This window comes from Pinus tabuliformis, chromosome J, assembly GCF_031772625.1.
Source record: "Pinus tabuliformis cultivar Carrire ecotype Pingquan chromosome J, CPIR1, whole genome shotgun sequence".
In the NCBI taxonomy this organism is placed as follows: domain Eukaryota; kingdom Viridiplantae; phylum Streptophyta; class Pinopsida; order Pinales; family Pinaceae; genus Pinus; species Pinus tabuliformis.
Genome location: NC_142295.1, coordinates 589,445,428 through 589,472,306, shown reverse-complemented (window position 1 = coordinate 589,472,306; position 26,879 = coordinate 589,445,428). Strand labels below are relative to the sequence as shown.

Below are 26,879 nucleotides of genomic sequence, written 5' to 3'. Positions count from 1 at the left end.
GAAGAAGAATAGATGGGAGACACTCAAGCAAGGGTTTTTCTTAACCTTTTCATATCTTGGTAAAACCCTTGATGTAACCTCAGCAAGGATCCTGGGAAAGTGCAGGCCTCCCAAGTTGGTGTCATGATTGAAGAATTATAGGCACAAGTCACAGAGTTTCAGTTGAAGCTGGCACCTAAAACCAACCCAGAGGAAAAATAGAACCAAGCACGCATTCACGAGGCCACAATGGCTCAATTAGATGCATCAATATGAAACACAACTTGGTAACTTAGTTACCCGCTATGTCAAGGGATGAGAAACAACGGGTCATTTTTCAACATAATATCCAAATTAGCGTTAAGCATATTTTTACTTGCAAGGAGGGGCCTAATCACAGAAAACACTCTGCTACACAAAAAGATACATAGAGGAACATAAGCCTTACTGCCACTGACATTGATAGTTCCAGATATTTTTGGAATCTCTCCCAATATGCAAGACAAAAGGCTTGACTTACCTGATCCAACAGTGCCACAAACTTCCACCCTCATCCCTCTCCTGACCTGCAAATGTATATTTTTGAGAGTTGGTTGTTCCAAAGAAGGATCCTAGTTGAAATGTCCATTTTTTATATCAATTTCTAACTCAGTTAAATGTGTAGGGATGCTTTCAACTGCATCTGCTAGTAATTCTTGCTCTTGAAGAAAGGCAGTGACACGATCGAGGGACACTTTTGCTTGTGCAAGTATTGAAAGGAGGTCTGGAAGATTATAAATAGGTTCTTGAAGTATTCTAAATGTTGCCAATGCTGAGAGGACTCTACCAGCTGTCAAAGGGATTCCCATGAGGATGGTGGCACCGAATGTTATTGATATAACTGCGGGTGCTCCCCAGAAAATGAATGTTGTAGTAGCTCCAAGTTTAAGTGACTTTCGAAGCCAACCATACTCAGTTTTTCTCAAATCCTCCAATTTTTCCAAATATCTCATCTCCCAAGCTTGCAGTTCGAGTATTTTCATGCTTTTTAATATTTCTGACGTAGCTTTCATCCGTTCATCTTTTGATTCCATGATCTTCGTCTGAAAGTGCTTTTGTCTTCTTGTAAGTGGTAGGTTTCCCACCATCACAAGCAATGTAGCCGCAAATCCTGAAAGTGATGCCATGCCTAAGTTTTTATAAAGAATATACATTGCAAGTAGAATCTGTATAGGAAGCATCCAGATTGTGTTTAAATACCATGCAAAGTCTCCAATACGCTGGACATCTACACTCATATAGTTGATTATTTCCCCACTACTGTGACCATGATGAGCCTGACTTGACAGATGAAGGCCTTTCTTATATATATGTGTTGTAAGGGCTGCTCGCAGGCGCATTCCAAGCTGCCTTGCCCCAAAAATCCATTGCCTTTGTGATATAGTCTCAACAATATTTGCACAAAAAAAGCACAAGCTAGCATAAAGCCTTTATGTGTAGAACGCTGCTTTCTAGTCAAAAAATTTACAAGGGCTGCTCGCAAGTGCATTCCAAGTTGCCTTGCCCCAGAAATCCATTGCCTTTGTGATATATAGTCTCAACAAGCTTTGCACCAAAAAACGCACAGGCTAGCATATAACCTTTATGTGTAGAATGTTGCTTTCTAGTAAAAATTTTACAAAATTATCAATCAAGTACGGACCAACATAAGATGCAGTTGCATTTATAACTGCAAAAATTGCATTCAGAGCGGCTTTTTTCCAAATAAACAGGACAACAACTTTTGACATTGATGGTTTTTTTGAAGGATGCTTTTGTTTCAAAAAATCTACTTTTTCATCGAATGAATGATAAACATCATCAGCAGAGTCCTTTGCAACATTTGGTATGTCATTGAGTTCCAGGGGTTTCTTAATGCCAACACGAAACAAGGGATCGAGCCAAGAAAATGTGACAAGATCAAATATACTCGCTTTGGCATATGGTGATTCTGGCTTTGTATCTGCATGCTTCACTGCAGTGGAACCCAAAAGTGGTTCTTCAAGCTCCGATGTGGAGCTGTATATGCCTGTGTCTCCTTGAATAGCAACATAGAACAAAATGAGGCATAAGAATAAAGTGAAAAAATCTATATATGCATCCGTGGATATTTCCCTGTATGCAACTACAGAGTTGATATCAGTTAGAGAGGAGAGAACTGATTGCACAAAAGAGAATATCCACCAGATTCGCAAAATGATTGGGAGTCTCCTACGAATTTTCTTTCTGATATTGAATGTGATTATAGACACAAATGGCCATGTGAATGTCAGTATAATATCTTCTGCAACTACAGAAGCATGCCAAGCACATTTTCTTTGTATGCCATGAAATATATCCCATAGCATTTTGTATATAATAAGTATGGTAAATGAGTAAAGTTGTTAACAGAGTCACGAAAGGAGTAAGCGACTCTTTTCTTTGGATATATCAGAATTTCTTGAGATCCCTTCTTTGTCTTTCTGAATCTCATGAATCAATACAATGGAATCGAAAGTTGGAATGTAATACCACAATAAGACCATTGGTGGACAAAAGTGTAATACCACAATGACACCATTGGTGATAAAATTACATGTATCAAATTGAATGGGGCTAATTATTGAACGAAATTTGTAAAGGTTTTCTTAAAAACACATGGTAAAGTGTCGTATCATTCCAAAGATAAGTCCAAAGAATGTTCGTCTAATTATGAGGAATGGATCCATGATGATGCCCAGATTATGACATGGTTGTGGAATAATATGGAGCCCTCAGTTAGCTCTAATGTGATGTTTTTTAACACATCTAAAGAGATATGAGAATCCCTAAGTGAGATGTACTCCTCCCATAAGAACATGAGCAAGGGAATTGCCAAATTCCAAGACATATTTACCTTACAGAAAGGAGACAAGACGTGAGGGGAACTCGTTTCCACACTGCGAGGAGGAACTTAATGTTTAACAACAATACATACCTTTGAGAGTAAACAACAACAATTGAGAGTAGTCTTGTAGATGAGACCCAATTTTATTGTTGAATATGAAGTGTTTGGGTTGTCTCCTTGTTTGTTCCATTGGAGGACATTTCATGCTTTGAGTCTCTAGGGTTGTTGGTAAAATGTTGGGTAATCCTTCCCCTGATAAAGGTCATGAAGAAGCTGCTAAGGAAGCTAACATGGATGAAAATAGAAATTGTCTATCTAGTGCAAAGTCGAAATAAAAGACTAGATTCTTGCCATTGGAGAAACCCGTCCAGGTTTTGAAGACACTGATGTCGAAGATGATCAAGCAATTTAACGTGATAAAACACCAAATATTCAAGTTTGTTGATTTACATTGCAAGTAAGGGTAAACTTAATCACATTGAGTTGCATAAGATATAACTTCCAAGGTACATGAAGCATGCGAGTAATGCTTATGCTTGCTTTGGATCTATAATAAGATGACTTATGCTTACTTTGGATCTGTAATAGGACGATATTTAACTACAAAAAAGGGCATCAATACATTAAGGAATGCAACCTATGCTTTCGTATTAGGTGTTTTGTAGATATTTAACATTATTTATTTGTTCTCATCTTGTTACACCTTTTGATCTTACCCTAGATCAATGACCTACATTTTATTGACATTGGTAGGGACTTGTTGCTTCGCAACTGCACTTGTTTCGTGTAAATTTATAAATGTCATTTGGTGAGAAGAATGAAAGATGTGGTAGAGGTTTCAAATGAAATTAGACTGACTGTGATTATGGCAAGGAATCAAAAGTGAACATCATAGTCATTGAGTTGAGCATTAACATTTACGCCACTGCCTAGACCACCCTTATGATTCAATCACCATGTTACATGTATCCAAGTAGGAGGAATTACTTGCACCAGTTGCTATGCTTATAAAATTTTATGATGGGTTGCTAAAATGTTGAATGTTAAAGCTGATTATTTTTATTTTGAGGCCTTACGTTTATAATTAAGAAAAACCATAAAAAAACTCAAATTTTTAGGCATGGTTTAAATATAGGGATCCATTCTCCCTAAAATTTGAGGACTTGTGGACATTTAGGAAACATCCCCAAATTTTTGGGGACTTTATTGGGGAATAGAGGACTTCCTTGCCATCCCCAAGACGTTCCAAGCAAACTTTAAGTACATTCCAGAATCAAGGACGTATTGGAAATAATTCAGGGATTTTCTGGGGATATTTCAAGGATAATATAGGCATATATCTTCAATTTTGACAATCATGGAGATTGATGATTGGACAATATGATCACCTTTCCCATTCATTATTTTTGTATTGCATTGGATCTATAATTATGTTATACAAGTTGCAGCCGAAAACATGGGTTTTGTATGATGATGGTTTTCAATTGGGTTTCTAGTCATTTAAATATTGTATTTTCAACAACAAAATTACAATAAGCAAAGCCTTTATGTCAAGAAAACTAAGAAAAGCCTATATGTCAAGAAAACATGAGATGAAACACTTCAAAGGGCTAATCATTGTGATTATTTCTCTTGTTTTTTCTCATTTTTCAGGTCATCTCAACGTTTACATATTGTACATGGTTTCCAGGATTCATTCAAGTCCTACGCTTACACCATCCCAACCTTAACCACTATGAAAAACAATCAGATAGTAGTGACTTGGTTTAGGTACTAAATGTTTGAATACATTCATATTAAATCACCTTCTTAATGAAATATGAATCTAATCCCTTTACAAAATAAAAGTATTTCATAGTGGTTTTCAATACAATTGTAAAAATTTGCAAAATATTTTGAGAAGGGAATTCCTTTTACATTTAGCATAATCAACATTAGCATGAAAAATGAAGAAAAGTTGTTATAGATACAATTATGTATCGCATAGACTATTCATTGAATTTATTGCAAATTGAAAATAGTCACCCAAGTTTCCTAACGCTAAACTGCATTTTACTCATTTCTAACAACCAACAATGGAAAGTCACTTAACCGTTTTTAAGTTACTTGTGTTTTTTTAGAATTGGAAAGTGTAACGGATATGCATAATACCATATAATATAGGTTTTTTTTATGCTTATAATCTTGAAGCAAATACAAATGCTATAGGGAATATATATATATATATATATATATATATATATATATATATATATATATATATAGATATATATATATATATAACCGGACTAAGAATTGACAATAAATTGGCGAGGAAAAAGAGCAAAGAGTTTTGATGAGATCAAGAAAAAATTGGTGAATACAATAAATAAAAATATACACATATATTGAATTAAACAAGACATGGCTATAGACAGGACAACCAAATATTCTCAACTGAATGACTTGTGGTTTATGTTCGGTGAATGCTTCTTCATAAGTCTCGTCTTCCAAAATTCGATGAGGACTTCTATTTCGGATATAAACAACTATCGTTGATGCTTGATTCCATAGAAACATAGGCAGGTCTTGATCATGCATAATTTCCTTGATAGATTCTTCGATGGATTTGCTCTTTCTTTCAACAACTCCATTTTGTTGTGGATTGTACGGTACTATCAACTCCCTCTTAATCCCAACTTCTTTACAAAAGGAAGCAAGCTCCTTGGAAGTGCATTCTTCTCCATTATTAGATTTGAGGATCTTGATTTTCTTTCCCTTCAAGTTTTACACTTTAGCTTTAAATTCCTTAAACTTGTTAAAGGCTTCGTCCTTGGTCTTCATGAAGTAGATCCATGTCTTGTGAGAGAAGTCATCAATAGAGGTTACATAGTACAAGGAGCCTCCATGAAACTTTACTAGCATTGGACCACATTCATGTTGAGATTTGCTGTTTTAAATAAAATAGGCAAAAATCCTAGTGTGTGACAACAATAGAAATTTGTTGCTAGATTAGCTCCAGGTTGTTGGGAGAGAGTTAATGCATCCTAAATTTGATGTGAGAGACAGTTAGATTCTCCTTTCTATAAAATAGGTATCCATACGGATGGTGTGATGTGAGAGTTTGTGAGGATTTGATTAATTATGTAATCCCCTGTTTGATTAATAAAGATTGCCGATGCCTATGTTTGGTGGACGTAGCCTAGACTGGTTGGGTGAACCACGTTAAAAAGCTGTGTCTCCTGTGCATGTTTTTTAATAGCTGTGTATATTCTTTTTTATGTTTGTTGTGCATCTGATCTCCAACAATTGGTATCAGAGCGATGTTGGAGTGCTGGTGCGTTGAATGGAGCAGCGGAAGGAGGTTGTTTTGTGCGTAGAACTGGAGTGCGTAAGCTGCGTAGAACTGGAGTGGTGCTGGTGCGAGTAAAGGCGGGCAGCTGGTGCGTGAATCGGCTTATATATATGTGCTGAGATATATATATATATATATATACCTGTTACGACCTCCAGCGTAGAGAAAAACACCGTGTTGACGTGCCTGTGTGGACCTGCGTGTTCATGGAATGGTGTTGCTGCGTGCGTAGTATCGCTGGAGTGCTGCGTGGAGCGTATGGTATTCGATTGTTGCGTGGATTCCAATTCATTGCTGGTGCGTGGCCGTGTTGGACTGTTGTCCAACCTGCGTAGAGGTGAGAAGTATTGCTGAGATTGCGTGCTGGAGGTGCGCATTCAGTTTGTTGATTGCTGGAGTGAAGGTGCAGCGCGACAACCATTCATGGGTGCTGCTGGTGCGCTGAGTGGAGGTATTTAAATTTATTGCGTGGAGCATCGATGCTGCTGGAGCTCGGGACTGGCGATAGGTGCGATGATTTGAATTTTCGAATTCGAACACAATTTTATTAATGTTATCAAGAGTCAAAGGTCTGTAATGCGCAGAACGCGCCGAAAAAGTGATTTTTTTTTTTTGTTCAAAGTTTTTTAATTGGCGCGGGTAATTCAAAAACAGTCGCGCCAACCAATTGAAATGGCGCGGATCCTATTTAATTAAGTGCGCCAATGCGCTAATGTGCTGATAGGCGCGTATTTGAGTGGTATTCTCGCGCCATTTTGTCAACACTTACAGCGTTTTTTAAAGGGCGCGGTTCTTGTGGTCATCAGCAAGCGCCATTTGTTTTTTACATTGAAATCTGAGATTTAAACAGAAAGCAAAGGGGGTTGTTTGTTTTTTTTTAAAGATGAAGGTAAACTGAGGCATAGGCATTTATTGAGATTCAATTGTTTTTTAAAATTGAAATTGGAGATTCTTTGTTTTATACGAGATGGCGAAAACTCAGAGTGCCCGATTTGAAATCGAGAAATTTAATGGCAAAAATAATTTCGAGATCTGGAAGGTAAAGATGCATGATCTGCTGGTACAACAAGGCATGGCAAAGGCGTTGTTGGGCAGGTCCAAACTACCTTACCCCGTGACAGATGATGAGTGGAATGAATTGGATGGAAGAGCCTTGAGCGAAATTCGGTTGTGTTTGGCTGATGATGTTTTATTTAACATCGTGTCAGAGAAGACTGCAGCTGGTTTGTGGACGAAGTTGGAGAAGCTGTATATGACAAAATCCTTGACAAATCGGATTCTCCTGAAGCGGCAGCTATACAGTCTGCGAATGAAGGAAGGTACTTCCATTACTGACCATTTGAATGTTTTTAATACTTTAATGGTGCAATTAGAAAGCATAGAAGTAAAAATTGAAGGCGAGGATAAAGCCATAACTTTATTGTGCTCGTTGCCTGAGTCATGGGATCATTTTGTCACGTCTATAAGTCTTAGTTCATCCAAAACCATTGAATTTGATGATGTCGTCGGAGCTTTGTTGTCCGAGGAAACCAGGAAGCGGTCGAATGCTGACACCTCTACATCAGAGGCAATGATGGCTAGAGGTCGTTCTAGAGAAAGACGCTCTGGTAAGCGCAGCGATTCGCGTTCAAAGTCCAAGGGGAAGAAGAGTAAAGTCAAGTGCTGGTTCTGCAGCAAATCAGGGCATTTGAAGAAGGATTGCTGGAAGCGACAACAAACTTCTAAGGAAGCTTCATCGACAGAAAAGAAGGAAGCAAACACGACTGATACAGGTTCAGCATCTGGTTCAGGTATGAGCGACGAAGTCTTATCAGTTAATTTGTCAAATCATGATCAACATTGGTTGCTAGATTCCGGTGCATCAAACCACATGTGTATTCATAGAGACTGGTTTAAGACATATAGATCAGTGAATGATGGAGTCGTGTACATGGGAAATGATGTCACATCTAATATTGTGGGAATAGGGAGTATACAGCTGCAAATGTTTGATGGGACAACCAAAATGTTAACTGATGTAAGACATGTACCAGATTTAAGGAAAAATCTAATTTCACTAGGGGCACTTGATACAAATGGATATAAAACTGTCATTCAAGGTGGAGTAATGAAAATTTACAAAGGTATTTTACTAGTAATGAAAGCTAAGAAAGTAGGAAATCTATTTCAGTTAGAAGGAAGAACAGGGTCAGTTCATGTGTCTACGGTGTCTGAATAGGACAGTAGTTCCATTCGCCTATGGCATCAGAGATTGGGCCATATGAGCGAAAGAGGGTTAAAGATTTTCGCTGATCGCAAGTTACTTCCTAATCTAAGATCTGGAAAGTTAGATTTCTGTAAGCATTGTCTGTTTGGCAAACAAAGTAAACAAAAGTTTAAAACAGGCAAACATACTAGTAAAGGAATACTTGATTATATCCATTCCGATGTTTGGGGTCCAGCACCTACAACCTCGTATGGTGGCTCCTCGTATTTTGTATCATTTATTTATGACTTTTCTAGGAAAGTATGAGTCTACATGTTGAAAAGGAAGTCTGATGTGTTTTCAGTTTTCAATCATTTTAGAGCATTGGTAGAAAACAACACTGGTAGAACAATAAAATGTTTAAGAACTGACAATGGTGGTGAGTTTACTTCCAAGGAGTTTGACAGCTATTGCAAGGATGCAGGGATCGAGAGACATAAGACCATGGTTTATACTCCTCAGCAGAATGGAGTTGTTGAACGCATGAACAAGACTCTTCTAGAGAGAGCAAGGAGTATGCTGAGTAACGTCGGGTTGCAAAAGGAGTTGTGGACGGAAGCGGTGGCAACAACTTGTTATGTGATAAACTGATCTCCATCAACGGTGATAGGCTGCAAGATTCCGCAAGAGGTATGGAAAGGACACCCTTGTGACTATTCTAAACTCAGAGTGTTTGGTTGTGATGCATATGCTCTAGTGCCTAAACATCAGCGAACTAAATTAGATCTGAAATCGAAAAGGTATGTCTTTGTTGGGTATGGTGATGGAACAAAGGGATTTAGATTGTGGGATCCTACTACCCGCAAAATCATCATCAACAGAGATGTAAAGTTTGATGAATCCTCTCTTGTACAGTTAGATGTAGATAATAAATTGAAACAGGATGATGTCTCTGATTCTCAGCACATTCAGTTTGACAACACTTCTAATGATAGTCATGATGACCATAGTTCAGATTCTAGTCATGAACAGCTTTCAGAATCAGATTATGAACAGGGTTCAGATGGAGGACATGAACAGGTCTTAGATGGCGATCATGAAGAAGTTCCTATAGATGGTAGACAGCCAATTGTGGAAGCACCAGAAACATCCTTAAGGAGGTCTACAAGGATCAAACGTCCTCCGAGAAGGTATGATGATTATGTTACTTCAGTTGCTTTGACCGCTAACGATGATGAACCTTTGTGTTATCAGGAAGCTGTAGAAGGTTCAAAGAGTGACAAATGGAAAGCAGCCATGAAGGAAGAAATGATGGCCTTAGGTAAGAATGGCACATGGGATCTGGTTGAACTTCCCAAAGGTCGGAAAACTGTGGGGTGTAAATGGGTTTTCAAGCTGAAACGAGGTGTGAATGATACGGAAGACAGGTACAAAGCGAGACTGGTAACAAAAGGGTTTTCTCAGAAAGCCGGTATTAACTTTCATGAGATTTTTTCACCAGTGGTTAAAATTGTTTCAATTAGAATTGTGTTAGCATTAGTGGTTTTGCTTGATTTAGAGTTGCAGCAATTAGATGTTAAGACTGCATTTCTACATGGAGACTTAGATGAGGAAATATATATGGAACAACCGGAAGGGTTTGTTCAGCATCGCAATGAGAAATTTGTCTGCAGGCTCAAGAAGTCATTATATGGCCTGAAGCAGTCGCCTAGGCAGTGGTATAAGAAGTTTGATTCTTTTGTGTTGAGTCAGAAATATGTTAGAAGTGAATATGATCATTGTGTTTATTTTAAACAGTTAAATAATGGCATATTCATTATCTTGGTATTGTATGTTGACGGTATGCTTTTAGCAAGCAAAAGCATAGAAGAAATCAACAGGTTGAAGGCTCAGATGGCAAGGGCATTTGATATGAAAGATCTAGGAGCAGCAAGACAGATTTTGGGCATGGAGATTTTCAGAGACAAAAGCAATGGTAAGCTATGGCTATCACAACAAAAGTATATTGAGAAAATACTTTTGAGGTTTGGTATGAATAACGTGAAGCCTGTGTCAGTCCCTCTCGCTTCCCATTTCAAGATTTCTTCGAGTTTATGTCCTAATTCAGATGAAGAAAAGGAATTTATGTCTCGAATTCCATATGCTAATGTAGTAGGGTGTTTAATGTATGCAATGGTGTGTACGCGACCAGATATTTCACATGCAGTTGGGGTTGTCAGCAGGTATATGGAAAATCCGGGTAAAGAACACTGGTTAGCAGTAAAATGGGTGCTTCGGTATTTGAGAAGCACAAGTAGTTATTGTATTACTTACAATAAGAGTAGTGAATCTGTTTGCGGATATGTTGATTTTGATTTTGCAGGTGATTTGGATAAGAGAAGGTCAACTTCAGGGTATGTCTTTGCTCTTGCAGGTGGAGCTATTAGCTGGATGTCAAAGCTACAAAACATTGTTGCTTTATCCACTACTGAAGCAGAATACATTGTTGCTTCGCATGCTTGCAAAGAGGCAGTTTGGTTGAAAGGTTTGCTTGGTGAGTTTGGTAGGTTACAGGACAACACCAGGTTACTTTGTGATAGTCAAAGTGCAATACATTTGGCTAAGAATCTGGCCTATCATAGTAAATCAAAGCATATTCCAATCAAGTACCATTTTGTAAGACAGGTTATCACTGAAAGGGGAGTCTCTCTTGAAAAGGTACATACAAAGGAAAACTGTGCAGACATGTTCACGAAAGCAGTTTTGTTAGAGAAGCTACATTGGTGTTTGGCTTCTCTTGGCTTGCAGAAAAGATAAAATAATAAACAAACAGGGCATCAGGCTAATTGTTGTCAAGGTGGAGATTGTTGAGATTTTCTGTTTTAAATAAAATAGGCAAAAATCCCAGTGTGTGACAACAATAGAAATTTGTTGCTAGATTAGCTCCAGGTTGTTGGGAGAGAGTTAATGCATCCTAAATTTGATGTGAGAGACAGTTAGATTCTCCTTGCTATAAAATAAGTATCCATACAGATGGTGTGATGTGAGAGTTTGTGAGGATTTGATTAATTATGTAATCTCCTGTTTGATTAATAAAGATTGTCGATGCCTATGTTTGGTGGACGTAGCCCAGATTGGTTGGGTGAACCACGTTAAAAAGCTGTGTCTCCTGTGCATGTTTTTAATAGCTGTGTATATGCTTTTTTATGTTTGTTGTGCATCTGATCTCCAACAATTGGTATCAGAGCAATGTTGGAGTGCTGGTGCGTTGAATGGAGTAGCGAAAGGAGGTTGTTTTGTGCGTAGAACTGGAGTGCGTAAGCTGCGTAGAACTGGAGTGGTGCTGGTGCGAGTAAAGGCGAGCAGCTGGTGCGTGAATCGGCTTATATATATGTGCTGAGATATATATATATATATATATATATATATATATATATATATATATATATATATACTTGTTACAACCTACAGCGTAGAGAAAAACACCGTGTTGACGTGCCTGTGTGGACCTGCGTGTTCATGGAATGGTGTTGCTGCGTGCGTAGTATCGCTGGAGTGCTGCATGGAGTGTATGGTATTCGATTGCTACGTGGATTCCAATTCATTGCTGGTGCGTGGCCGTGTTGGACTGCTGTCCAACCTGCGTAGAGGTGAGAAGTATTGCTGAGATTGCGTGCTGGAGGTGCATGCTGGAGGTGCTGAGATTGCGTGCTAGAGGTGCGCATTCAGTTTGTTGATTGTTGGAGTGAAGGTGTAGCGCGACAACCATTCATGGGTGCTGTTGGTGCGCTGAGTGGAGGTATTTAAATTTATTGCGTGGAGCATCGATGCTGCTGGAGCTCGGGACTGGCGATAGGTGCGATGGTTTGAATTTTCGAATTCGAACACAATTTTATTAATGTTATCAAGAGTCAAAGGTCTGTAATGCGCAGAACGCGCCGAAAAAGTGATTTTTTTTTTTTTTGTTCAAAGTTTTTTAATTGGCGCGGGTAATTCAAAAACAATCGCGCCAACCAATTGAAATGGCGCGGATCCTATTTAATTAAGTGCACCAATGCGCTAATGTGCTGATAGGCGCGTATTTGAGTGGTATTCTCGCGCCATTTTGTCAACACTTACAGCGTTTTTTAAAGGGCGCGGTTCTTGTGGTCATCAGTAAGCGCCATTTGTTTTTTACATTGAAATCTGAGATTTAAACAGCAAAGCAAAGGGGGTTGTTTGTTTTTTTTTTTTTTAAAGGCGAAGGTAAACTGAGGCATAGGCATTTATTGAGATTCAATTGTTTTTTAAAATTGAAATTGGAGATTCTTTGTTTTAGACGAGATGGCGAAAACTCAGAGTGCCCGATTTGAAATCGAGAAATTTAATGGCAAAAATAATTTCGAGATCTGGAAGGTAAAGATGCATGATCTGCTGGTACAGCAGGGCGTGGCAAAGGCGTTGTTGGGCAGGTCCAAACTGCCTTACCCCGTGACAGATGATGAGTGGAATGAATTGGATGGAAGAGCCTTGAGCGGAATTCGGTTGTGTTTGGCTGATGATGTTTTATTTAACATCGTGTCAGAGAAGACTGCAGCTGGTTTGTGGACGAAGTTGGAGAAGCTGTATATGACAAAATCCTTGACAAATCAGATTCTCCTAAAGCGGCAGTTATACAGTTTGTGAATGAAGGAAGGTACTTCCATTACTGACCATTTGAATGTTTTTAATACTTTAATGGTGCAATTAGAAAGCATAGAAGTAAAAATTGAAGGCGAGGATAAAGCCATAACTTTATTGTGCTCGTTGCCTGAGTCATGGGATCATTTTGTCACGTCTATAAGTCTTAGTTCATCCGAAACCATTGAATTTGATGATGTCGTCAGAGCTTTGTTGTCCGAGGAAACCAGGAAGCGGTCGAATGCTGACACCTCTACATGAGAGGCAACGATGGCTAGAGGTCGTTCTAGAGAAAGACGCTCTGGTAAGTGCAGCGATTCGCGTTCAAATTCCAAGGGGAAGAAGAGTAAAGTCAAGTGCTGGTTCTACGGCAAATCAGGGCATTTGAAGAAGGATTGCTGGAAGCGACAACAAACTTCTAAGGAAGCTTCATCGACAGAAAAGAAGGAAGCAAACACGACTGATACAGGTTCAACATCTGGTTCAGGTATGAGCGACAAAGTCTTATCAGTTAATTTGTCAAATCATGATCAATATTGGTTGCTAGATTCCGGTGCATTAAACCACATGTGTATTCATAGAGGTTGGTTTAAGACATATAGATCAGTGAATGATGGAGTCGCGTACATGGGAAATGATGTCACATCTAATATTGTGGGAATAGGGAGTATACAGCTGCAAATGTTTGATGGGACAACCAAAATGTTAATTGATGTAAGACATGTACCAGATTTAAGGAAAAATCTAATTTCACTAGGGGCACTTGATACAAATGGATATAAAACTGTCATTCAAGGTGGAGTAATGAAAATTTACAAAGGTATTTTACTAGTAATGAAAGCTAAGAAAGTAGGAAATCTGTTTTAGTTAGAAGGAAGAACAGGGTCAGTTCATGTGTCTACGGTGTCTGAACAAGACAGTAGTTCCATTCGCCTATGGCATCAGAGGTTGGGCCATATGAGTGAAAGAGGGTTAAAGATTTTGGCTGATTGCAAGTTACTTCCTAATCTAAGATCTGGAAAGTTAGATTTATGTAAACATTGTCTGTTTGGCAAACAAAGTAAACAAAAGTTTAAAACAGGCAAACATACTAGTAAAGGAATACTTGATTATATCCATTCAGATGTTTGGGGTCCAGCACCTACAACCTCGTATGGTGGCTCGTCGTATTTTTTATCATTTATTGATGACTTTTCTAGGAAAGTATGGGTCTACATGTTGAAAAGGAAGTCTGATGTGTTTTCAGTTTTCAAGCAGTTTAGAGCATTGGTAGAAAACAACACTGGTAGAACAATAAAATGTTTAAGAACTGACAATGGTGGTGAGTTTACTTCCAAGGAGTTTGACAGCTATTGCAAGGATGCAGGGATCGAGAGACATAAGACCACGGTTTATACTCCTCAGCAGAATGGAGTTGCTGAACGCATGAACAGGACTCTTCTAGAGAGAGCAAGGAGTATGCTGAGTAACGTCGGGTTGCAAAAGGAGTTGTGGACGGAAGCGGTGGCAACAACTTGTTATGTGATAAACCGATCTCCATCAACGACGATAGGCTGCAAGATTCCGCAAGAGGTATGGAAAGGACACCCTTGTGACTATTCTAAACTCAGAGTGTTTGGTTGTGATGCATATGCTCTAGTGCCTAAACATTATCGAACTAAATTAGATCCGAAATCGAAAAGGTATGTCTTTGTTGGGTATGGTGATGGAACAAAGGGATTTAGATTGTGGGATCCTACTACCCGCAAAATCATCATCAACAGAGATGTAAAGTTTGATGAATCCTCTCTTGTACAGTTAGATGTAGATAATAAATTGAAATAGGATGATGTATCTGATTTTCAGCACATTCAGTTTGACAGCACTTCTAATGATAGTCATGATGACCATAGTTCAGATTCTAGTCATGAACAGCTTTCAGAATCAGATTATGAACAGGGTTCAGATGGAGGACATGAACAGGTCTCAGATGGCGATCATGAAGAAGTTCCTACAGATGGTAGACAGCCAATTGTGGAAGCACCAGAAACATCCTTAAGGAGGTCTACAAGGATCAAACGTCCTCCGAGAAGGTATGATGATTATGTTACTTCAGTTGCTTTGACCGCTAACGATGATGAACCTTTGTGTTATCAGGAAGCTGTAGAAGGTTCAAAGAGTGACAAATGGAAAGCAGCCATGAAGGAAGAAATGATGGCCTTAGGTAAGAATGGCACATGGGATCTGGTTGAACTTCCCAAAGGCCGGAAAACTGTGGGGTGTAAATGAGTTTTCAAGCTGAAACGAGGTGTGAATGATACGGAAGACAGGTACAAAACGAGACTGGTTGCAAAAGGGTTTTCTCAGAAAGCCGATATTGACTTTCATGAGATTTTTTCACTAGTGGTTAAAATTGTTTCAATTAGAATTGTGTTAGCATTAGTGGCTTTGCTTGATTTAGAGTTGCAGCAATTAGATGTTAAGACTGCATTTCTACATGGAGACTTAGATGAGGAAATATATATGGAACAACCGGAAGGGTTTGTTCAGCATCGCAATGAGAAATTTGTCTGCAGGCTCAAGAAGTCATTATATGGCCTGAAGCAGTCGCCTAGGCGGTGGTATAAGAAGTTTGATTCTTTCGTGTTGAGTCAGAAATATGTTAGAAGTGAATATGATCATTGTGTTTATTTTAAACAGTTAAATAATGGCATATTCATTATCTTGGTATTGTATGTTGACGATATGCTTTTAGCAAGCAAAAGCATAGAAGAAATCAATAGGTTGAAGGCTCATATGGCAAGGACATTTGATATGAAAGATCTAGGAGCAGCAAGACAGATTTTGGGCATGGAGATTTTCAGAGACAGAAGCAATGGTAAGCTATGGCTATCACAACAAAAGTATATTGAGAAAATACTTTTGAGGTTTGGTATGAATAACGTGAAGCCTGTGTCAGTCCCTCTCGCTTCCCATTTCAAGCTTTCTTCGAGTTTATGTCCTAATTCAGATGAAGAAAAGGAATTTATGTCTCGAATTCCATATGCTAATGTAGTAGGGTGTTTAATGTATGCAATGGTGTGTACGCGACCAGATATTTCACATGCAGTTGGGGTTATCAGCAGGTATATGGCAAATCCGGGTAAAGAACACTGGTCAGCAGTAAAATGGGTGCTTCGGTATTTGAGATGCACAAGTAGTTATTGTATTACTTACAATAAGAGTAGTGAATCTGTTTGCGGATATGTTGATTCTGATTTTGCAGGTGATTTGGATAAGAGAAGGTCAACTTCAGGGTATGTCTTTACTCTTGCAGGTGGAGCTATTAGCTGGATGTCAAAGCTACAAAACATTGTTGCTTTATCCACTACTGAAGCAGAATACATTGCTGCTTCGCATGCTTGCAAAGAGGCGGTTTGGTTGAAAGGTTTGCTTGGTGAGTTTGGTAGGTTACAAGACAACATCAGGTTACTTTGTGATAGTCAAAGTGCAATACATTTGGCTAAGAATCCGGCCTATCATAGTAAATCAAAGCATATTCCAATCAAGTACCATTTTGTAAGACAGGTTATCACTAAAAGGGGAGTCTCTCTTGAAAAGGTACATACAAAGGAAAACTGTGCAGACATGTTCACGAAACCAGTTTTGTTATAGAAGCTACGTTGGTGTTTGGCTTGTCTTGGCTTGCAGAAAAGATAAAATAATAAAAAAAAAGGGCATCAGGCTAATTGTTGTCAAGGTGGAGATTGTTGAGATTTTCTGTTTTAAATAAAATAGGCAAAAATCCCAGTGTGTGACAACAATAGAAATTTGTTGCTAGATTAGCACCAGGTTGTTGGGAGAGAGTTAATGCATCCTAAATTTGATGTGAGAGATAGTTAGATTCTCCTTGCTATAAAATAGGTATCCATACGGATGGTGTGATGTGAGAGTTTATGAGGATTTGATTAATTATGTAATCTCCTGTTTGATTAATAAAGATTGCCGATGCCTATGTTTGGTGGACGTAGCCCAGATTGGTTGGGTGAACCACGTTAAAAAGCTGTGTCTCCTGTGCATGTTTTTTAATAGCTGTGTATATGCTTTTTTATGTTTGTTGTGCATCTGATCTCCAACAATTCATTAGAATGGATTAGATCCAAAATTTATTTGTACCTACTTTCACTGCTTGGAAAGGGCTTCTTGACATTTTCCCAAGTGCACATCCTTTACAGACTTCTTCATGTTCTACCTGCAAATCTAGAGCACCTGAAACCATATGTTTTAAGGCATGAAAAGCTAGAGTGAAGGTATGAATATCTTCTATGCCAAAGCTCACATGGATTAATGTCATTATGTACTAATGCTTGAGAAGGTTGTTTCAATAGTCTATATGACCTTCCTTCACGGACTTCAATTACTCTAGCTACATTTATACTCAGGGAAAATTTTAAGAACCCCCCTAAATGGGCGAATCTCCATGGTATATAGGAAAAGTGGAAGGCGTTTTTATCAATAATATAATATGTATATATAATTTTTTGGCGAATCTCTCACCAGGAATGGCGAATATTTTACTCAATTATAAAATCTTGTAAGATCTTGGCGAGTCTTTCACTAAATAATAAAACTCTGTAAAGTCCTAGTGAATCTTAGCATAGGCTACATGCTGGTTTAATTCCCCCATTTAAATAGGCTACATTCTAGGTGAATACCATGGGTCAATACCATGTGCCATTTTGGTGAATACCATGGGTCAATACCATGTGTCATTTTTGTTTTTATTAATTCTAATATTAGGGTTAATAATGGTTTTTTACATCGTATTAATAACAATCTAGTCCATGGTATTTGTCCCATAGTATTTTGGCCATAGGTTTCACCTAAATATAACCCATTTTTTGAGTGTTCGTAAATATAAGGTGACTTATGGAGTAAATTTAAAAAAATGTTTTATTTTTTTACCATACCTCTCGTTTATTTATATTTTTATTAATTTACCATACCTCTTTTACAAATATGGTATTTGGCCCATAGGATTCACTTAAATAAAACCTCTTTCTTAGCCTTCACAAATAGAATGAGGGTTATGGACTAAATATAAAAAGAGGTTTTATTTATTTACGATACGTCTAGTTTATTTATATTTTTATTTATTTACCATACCTTTTGAGTAAGTATAAAAAGACGTTTTATTTATTTACCATACCTCCACTTTACTTATATTTTTATTTGTTTACACCTTTACATGTATATACATGTATATAAGGTGACTTATGGAGTAAATATAAAAAACGTTTTATTTATTTACCATACCTCCACTTTACTTATATTTTTATTTGTTTACACCCTTACATGTATATAAGGTGACTTATGGAGTAAATATAAAAAATGTTTTATTTATTTACCATACCTCTCATTTATTTATATTTTTATTAATTTACCATACCTCTTTTATAAATATGGTATTTGGTCCATAGGATTCACTTAAATAAAACCTATTCTTGAAAATGGGCGAATGGATTCACTTAAATAAAACCTATTCTTGAAAATGGGCGAATGGAAGGTTGTAAGTCCTAATTTCAAGGGCTAAATTTACCTTTTTTACCCTCTCCCTTAAAATAAGGTGGGCTATTTGAGGTGATTTGTAAAAATGTACTATGATACAAAATATTCGCCCACTAAAAATTTAAAACCCCTTAATTTCGCCAAAGGGCGAACATTCGCCCCTAAAATTATCCTTGTTTATACTAGAACCCTTATGCCATACAAGAACTTTTCCATCAACAAATGCTACTATGTCTCCCTTATCCTCTGAGCATGAAATGAAAACCAAATTCTTTTTCAAACTTGTTACATATAGTATGTTGCTAAGATGAATGTTTTCACCTGATTCTAGCTCAATGGAAGTCTTCCCAATGCCTTTTACTGCATAACAGTTGTTGTCTCCAAGTTCTACCTTTTGAGATAGTCTCCTTTCCATTAGACTAGTGAGGTTGTCACGATCTCCCATCATGTTCCTTGAGGCACCACTATGTACTAGCCACAAATCATCACTATCTACAATAGAACTTGTAAGAGTGGAAAAACAAAAGAAATCTTTGGTACATGAATCTTCATTCTTGGGTCTTTTTGGAAATTCTTCAAAGTCTGCTACGATGGCATACTTCTTTCCTTTTCTCTTTCTATCATTTGATCTTTTAGGACAATCATGTCTATAGTGACCAAATTTGTAACAATGATAACATTGAACCTTAGACATATCTATCTTTCCTTGAGGAACATATATTCTTTCTTCAGGTCTTCTTCCTTGATTTCTTCTTCCTCCATTTCTTCTTTGGAAATCATACTTCTTTATTCCTCCACCATTCTTGAAACGTGTTGCATATGCTTAAGAGCCACCTTCTTTGGATTTATGAATCTTTCCTCTTGACATAAGTCTTGATTCTCCTTGAGTACATGTAGTCCATAGTTCAACAAACCTTCGAGCTCGTTTTCTAACACATATCCTCGATGCAAATGAATCCCATGATTTAGGTAAATCATTAAGTGTTGTAGTCACTAGTTCCTTTTCAGAAATGATTTCATCAATTGCTTGAACTCGATTTTGCAATTGGAAATCCTCATAAAGTATGAGGCTATAGTATCATTTCTTGTCACTCTAACATCACGAATCTCATTCCTCATGTTGATTTCTTGACCAAAGTTGTTGATATGGTATAATCCAACTAGGGCATCATACATCTGCTTTGAAGATTCAATATTTGCAACATAAGGAATCAAGTGATCTCTAATAGAGTCCACAATGATGCTTCTAGCAGTGATATCATCCTTCTCATATTTCATTTTCCCTTCATCATCTGAATCATCATCTGTAGGCTTAGTAATCTTACCTTTCATAATATCTAAAAGATCATTCTTAACAAGGAGAAAATCAATCCTTGTTTTCCAAGACCTAAAGTTTATAGCTCCTTCCAATTTGTTTTCTTCTTTCATACAATGTTTAGGAAGGAGAATGATTCCAATTTGATTTCTATCTTCATTCTTTAAGAGTGATTTCAAAGTCCTTTCTGTCACCAAATCTATGATACAATGTTGATTTTTCAAGTGCAATAGATACAAGCACGAATTCTTGAAATACTGATAATTACTTCAAATGATGTAGATCTTCTCTTAACAATTCTTATTTATCATTAAGCAGTTATACTTCAGAAATTCAACTATAAAACCATAAAGACAATAGAGATCATAGTGCAGAAAGAGAACACAAGATTTACCTTTGGAAAACCCACTTGGGGGAAAAACATAACAACCTTTCCTTAGAGAATTTTTTCAGTTCAACAAGAGATACATCTAATGTAGCTAATCAACTATGGGGTCAAATAGACCAATAATGCTTATGGTGAAACCTGGTCAACTACCCTCAATTCAAGCTTCCGATATTCCTATCAACTTGGCATGATCTGGTTTGCCCTAGGTTGAAATTTAGCCACCCAAAAACTGTCCAAAAATTCAGAAATTCAGCTTCCGGGTCCATCCAAAAATTTAGTTAACCCATAATATGCTATCCAAAAAAATTCCCAAAAACACACGTGCGAGCTATAAGAGAGAGAGATAGATGCTAAAGATGAATTTATCCTTCTTCTCCTTCTTCTCCTTCAATTGGATGCCTAAAAACTGTCTTTCTTGTGTGAGGTCGAATGGTGCCTTTGTAGAGGAGGTTGAATGTCTTTATATAGTGTTTTTCCTTCGTGAATGGGTGTGTCTCTTCATTGGGGCCGACTTGACTTAAGGTAGGGCCAACTTGATTAGTTTGGAGCCAAAAATTCAAAATTCAAAATTTTCTCTTTTAAATCTGACATGAAAACCATGGATTATATAAATTCTTTCAAGGTCTAAACAATAAAAATGACATTAAGAACATGTCTTACATTTACATTATATATGCTTCTATCAACGCATCCTCTAGCTTGAAAAATCTTGCAATTCTATATACAGGTGCTAGGAAGTCATCTTCTTTTGAACTGGGATTGTCATTGGGTCCCCAAGACTACATTCTCCCACAAATTTCCTTCAGTATGGTTTGCTATTGATCTGTTGGTATTTGAATGGTTTTCTCTAGCCATTGCTTATTTGTAGGAGGGGTTTGCACCCCTCACCACGTGGGTGTTCATGAAAAATCACTAGCAACATAAAAAGGTTACCAAATCTGATATGGAATTGATCTAAATACAAAATACAACTGCAAAATTAGGGTTTGCAGAAAATTTGTACAATTCAAACCCTAACCATAGAAAAACACTATTTGTTGTTGTATGTCATTGGAACCAATTTTGTGATGGTGATCAAGTAGTATTCATCGCATAAAATTTTAAAGATGGAAATTTATGTTAAAGTTTAGAAACTCTAATATGCAAATTGTAAAATGCTTAGAAATAATTTTGTAAAAATTTCAAATTTCTAATGATATAAGTATCTATAAAATTAGGCAATTGTTAAGGTAAAACAATTTTATATTATAAAATTGGGTGAGTTATTTTAAAAAAAATGGAAATAAAATATTTTTTTGTTGTTTGAAAAAACATAGAAAATTAGCCCACCTACTAATATTAACCCCTAAAATTTTCCATGATACCCATTTATTATACAAAAAAATATTAAAAAAAAACTTAATATATTTTATGACTTCCTTTAATTTTTTTAATTTTCGTTTAAGAATCTTCTGAATGTTATGTGAAGCTTACTATGTAGCATTGAATGTTAAGTGAGGGCAGATATACATCATCGCGTCATGTAAGATTATGAACCTTTCATCATCCATCGTCATGCATCAAAGTGGATATTAATCAATGGTTTAATTTGAAATTCATCTAATTCTGAGTAAGAAAGTATAATTGGTCATCGATCTATCCAAAGAGTATTGTTAATACACACAGGTAAATAAATGGCCACAATGGAGGCATAGAATTATAAAATTGTTGAGAATAAGATTTAAAAATTAAGGTCCTTGAAAATTTTCCTAACTTGCTCCAGAGTAACGAAAAGAACGACAGTAAAGGGACCTTGTCTTGTCACAGTAGGAATAAACCCCTTGTAAAGAGCCATAGGACCTTCCGCCTTTATGGTCTTCATAGCACAGTCAAGGGCTCCAGAATAAGGTGCGGGCTGTCCTGGTTTAGGGTCCATATTCATGATCCGGGTCTTGATGACGTCCACGGGATTCGAAGCCACGGAAGCCACAAACCCTGCACTGAACCTGGCTGTGACATGTGTGCCCAGGCCGTCTTTCATAATGTCGCGGGAGATGATAGTCTCCTTGATCTGATCGTAGGTAGCCAGCTGTGAGGCCGTCACGATCATGGCCCTCTGGACGGTCAACGATGACCCTGTCCACAGTGAAGTCACGCCCTCTTGTCGAACCATGCGACCGATGGCATCGCCAACGCTCGTGTAGTTGCGCCTCTGGGCAACCGGGAGGCGCCCATCGGCTTGCATTCTCACCATCGCCACATCAGCGGGGTTGCCCACAGCGGCGCCGATGCCTCCAGCGATCAAACCGGCGGCGATCTTCTGGACAAGTGGTAGGTTTCCCGGTTTCGAACCCGACTCTCGCCATTTCTCCTTCAGAATCTCGTATAAACCCATGCGAGTGGTCGAGTACAGTACCTGCCGAAGCATGGTTGCAGACACACCGGAAAAGAGCGCAGACACCCCCTCTGTCTGAACCACGCGGATTCCCACAGAGATTGGCCCCACCCTATTCTGGCGGGCTAATTCCGTCACTGGGTAACCGGCGCCCACATTAGCAAAGGCGAATGCGGGGCGAACAGTTTGTTCGCCTTGTAGCTGCATGCGCACCTTTATCAGATCCAGAGGGTGCGTGCTACAGCCTGCGACAACCGAGGCAATCCCTCCTTCCAGAAACCCCTTTACGCCCATTTTTCTGGAACAAGAACCACTTCAGCACCCAAGAAAATAATACTTCCTCCTCTCTCGCTCAGCAGGATCAGCCGGAAGCGCTTGAGCAAGGTCGCAGATCGTGGTCCCTTTCAGACATATGCAAATAATGGAGGAATCTACTAACACACTCTGTTATGTATTTCTATATATAACACGGACCCAAGGTAATATAGACACATGATTGAATGCAAAAGGAGCCGATGTGTGTATACATATGTGTAGCAGGTATAGGACCTCATCACTACTGGATGGTTACCGGCGCGTTCAACATCTGCATGAAATCATACGCGCCTAACGAAATGTCGAGGATGCGCCCTGCAAATTGGAAACGTTGAAACGTGAAACCCCAGATCTTTTCAACAGCACCCCAGATCTTTTCAACAGCCCAACCTGATCTCACCCAACCCAAGAATAAACCCCTGTAGGCCCAGGTTCCCAACCCACTGTAAAAGGTATGAGCTGGATTCTCCGGATATTCCCAGGGCATCGTCTACCGAGCCGGTAAATTTGCGCGGTCAGTTAAAAATAGCCGGAATTTGGTAAAAAAGAAAATTCAAAAAATTTAAAAATGGCCAGAATGGTAAAAACAAAAGGTTAAAAAATTTAGCTCAGTAGAATGATGAGTAATGAGTATTTTTGATGAGAGAAATAAATTCAACACCCTCAAGAACCAAAAACTTCTTAAAATCTAAATTCTTGAAATTTGATAGTTATAATTTAGATTTACAAAAATTCTGGGAAGATTTTATCCCATCTTACCTAAATTATTTTGGCAAATTCCTATGACTTTCGGGACAAATTTGATTTTCTCCGTGCTCTAAATTAACACTTGCAAGTCTCGCCGTGGGAATGACAACAGCAATCTGATCTGAAAAGCTGGAGAGGATCCTTCTTAGTATTTGCCTTTCACCGTCATTAGTTTAAATTCTTTGGACGCGTTCCACTAGTGATTGAAAAATTGACCTCGTGCCTTTTTATTTATGACTGTGACAGCACTGTTGAACACAATAAAAGAATCTACAGACTTCAGTAGAAATAGGAGAAGACCACATTTGTGCAACGCACGGCGGCACCACAACCGCGTCCATGGAGAGAAGGGCGAAATCAAAATGAATGGTTGAACGATCATTCATATAAAGCTTTGTCTCACAACTTTGAAGTGCCAACGGCGGACCTGAGAATACAGTGTTCAAAGCGTGACCACATCAAACAATTCGTCCACTACAAGTCAATCTTTATCTTATCTTTTGAACATGCGTTGGGAATGATTAACGAATGCATTTGCTTAGAGTTACCTCGTGGCGTGTGGAATATAATGGCAACCAACAACCTCTAACTTTAACTACATATTATAATGCTAAGGAGGAAACCTCTATTTAACTCATATAAATAATGGAATATTATTTAAAATTGAAAGCAAGAGGATGTCCTCGGCTCCTTTTCTCTATTCTGTACTTTAAGCAAACAAAGGGTTGAATTCAAAAATTGTTTCAACATTTGGTCGTTAAAAATGTTCATTTTGCATAAAGTTTTTACTTGGATAAAAATGTTGATTTTGCATAAAGTTTTTACTATATTTTTAAATATCATTGGATAAAACGGTTTATTTTGCATAATATTTTTATTATACATTTTTGAAAATATTATAGAAACACTTTTAATTAAATTTATTAATTAAAAAAATTATAGAATCACTTTGATTTATTAATTAACCCTGGATTGGGGTGTGAGTTGGACAACATTTCTATTATGACAATTTAATGAAGATGGCTTTGGGGTACAAACCCACCACCCTCCACATGCTTGAGGCATTTGGTGTGGTGCTTTCGTGCATGCATGGTGTTAATACACGTGCAGAAGGTGACAACGATATTGACTTTTGGCTCTAGCATTTGGTTAGGCGCTCTAAGAGAGAAGTTGGTAAGTGTCATGCTACTGATAGATGAGTGTGGAAGGGTGGTGCCAAGCTCAGTGGAATGGCACGAATTCAAGCGAGGTGGCAAGATAGTCTTCTCCCTGCGAGGGTAAACTGGTATGTGATTCACCATTCCTTTCACTCCTCCATGCAACGACTTATCTGCTTAATGGATTTGGGAATGTATGGTTTTGAATTGTCGAGGTTTGTGAGAAAGAGAGGCTCCATGCATCTGCATGCGTGTGTTTTCCTGTTGCAACAAGTCCATCTGCCCGACATGGTCTTTGTGTTTGTTCTATTTGGGATTATTTTATCCAGGATGGGTTTATATGGGGTTTTTGTCTCTATGGTCGGCCCCTGGGACTTCCTGCTGGCTCGGCCCGACATTGCTGGGACTGAGGGATGGGTAGTTTATAGTTTTTCTCCTGGGTTTTGTCTTTCCAAATTTTCTGGGGACGGGTTGGGGCTTTTTCTCTATTTGTTCTGGAGCCGAATTGTTCCACGACCTCTGCCCTTGTGGGAGTCTTCTTGGGCGTATATCTATGTTTCTGCGATGGCTCGGGTACCGAGTTTGTTCTTATGGTATAAGCTCTGGTGCTTTCTCCATACCTTTGTCTGACTGTTATGTTAACAGGCTCTGGGTTGTGGCGGTCATATCTCTGTTTGGGTTCATCGGTTAGGAATGTATGCAATGGAAGAGAAGGGAGGAAGTCCCTCAGGCTCTTTATTGGAAATTACGGTTTCATGCTTCTCCCTTGGCAGGTGTGCAGGGCAGTAGTGGCACCTGGAAGTTGGAAGCTTCTGGGCTTGGGATACTACCTATACAAGAAATTCAACTCACCATTTCCTCCACTAAACACTGTAAGCACGCAACAATGGCTTGAACAATGATTGCAAAGGCTCGAAGCCCAGCCCCGAGGGGTCGAGGTAGAAGAACCAGGGGGACCGCAACAATAGAGAAACCCATCTCCTCTAGGGGAAAATTGAGGGGTCATAAACCAGTTTCCAACATCATCAATGATGTGGCTACAACTTACCACGAAGGCACGAGTGAGGAAATCCGATAGCTAGTCGAGGAATGGGAAGCAGACTTGAACCATTAGACTGGCTCAATGGAAATTGAGGTGGAGGAATGGCGAACTATGGAGCCAGATCCAGGGCACACCTGTGTACCCATCACCTAGTTCAAACAAACCTTGTTCTTGTATTGACCCATGAAGAGCATCTTAGGAAAGGCTCTAGAGCAGGTCTCAGCGGGCATGGCTGTAACGGTACAAGACTTTCCCAACTATAAACATGAATTTCAGAAGCTCCAGTTTCATATGCGAAAGAAGGATAACCGCCTTCGACGAATAAAATAACACCTCCCTTGCATTATCTCACAGACATAGCTTCCGGGCTCCAATGCTAAGGACCCGACTTCAATTGAGTCTGCGTCTACCGAGGGAGTAGAGTAGTTTGATCGCTGGTTTTCCAATTCCTTCTTTCTTTATGTATGCAGGAAGCTTTTAATTTTCAGAATAGTGATCATTTTATTTCTAGGCAAGTAGTATCTAAGCAAGGCAAAGACATTCAGACTTATCTAACTTGGTTAGACAGACTTATTATTTTTTGCTATTGGATAGCATATCACGATGTTAGGTGGCCAACAGACTTAGTTTCCCTCGGGCAAGTTGAGGCCACCTAACTATATGTTATGTGGATGTAACTTGCTTTTATATGAATGAAAATGGAAGGACTTGCCAAACTTACAAACAAAAAAAATCATTAATTAAGAAAAATATTATAGAAACAAAATTAGTAATGAGTTTTTCAACATATAGTATTTATGAGCCACCATATTGTCACAAAGCTTATTACACAGATATGCATCCACCTATTGGATTTGGGTGCTTTAATGATAGGCATCCCTATTGGAATTGTGTGCTTTAATGCTTTTCTTATTTCAACTTTTTAATTGAATGGTGCAAATTTAAAGATGCATCCCTATTGGAATTGTGCACTTTAATGATTTTCTTAATTAAAA

General features: G+C 38.3%; 2 pseudogenes; both read right to left on the bottom strand.

Moving 5' to 3' along the window:
- Positions 1-287: 287 nt before the first annotated feature.
- LOC149228363 (ABC transporter C family member 9 pseudogene) lies at positions 288-2,345 on the bottom strand (annotated as a pseudogene).
- A 19,600-nt stretch (positions 2,346-21,945) lies between these two features.
- On the bottom strand, positions 21,946-23,317 carry LOC149228362 (mitochondrial uncoupling protein 5 pseudogene; annotated as a pseudogene).
- Positions 23,318-26,879: the final 3,562 nt, after the last annotated feature.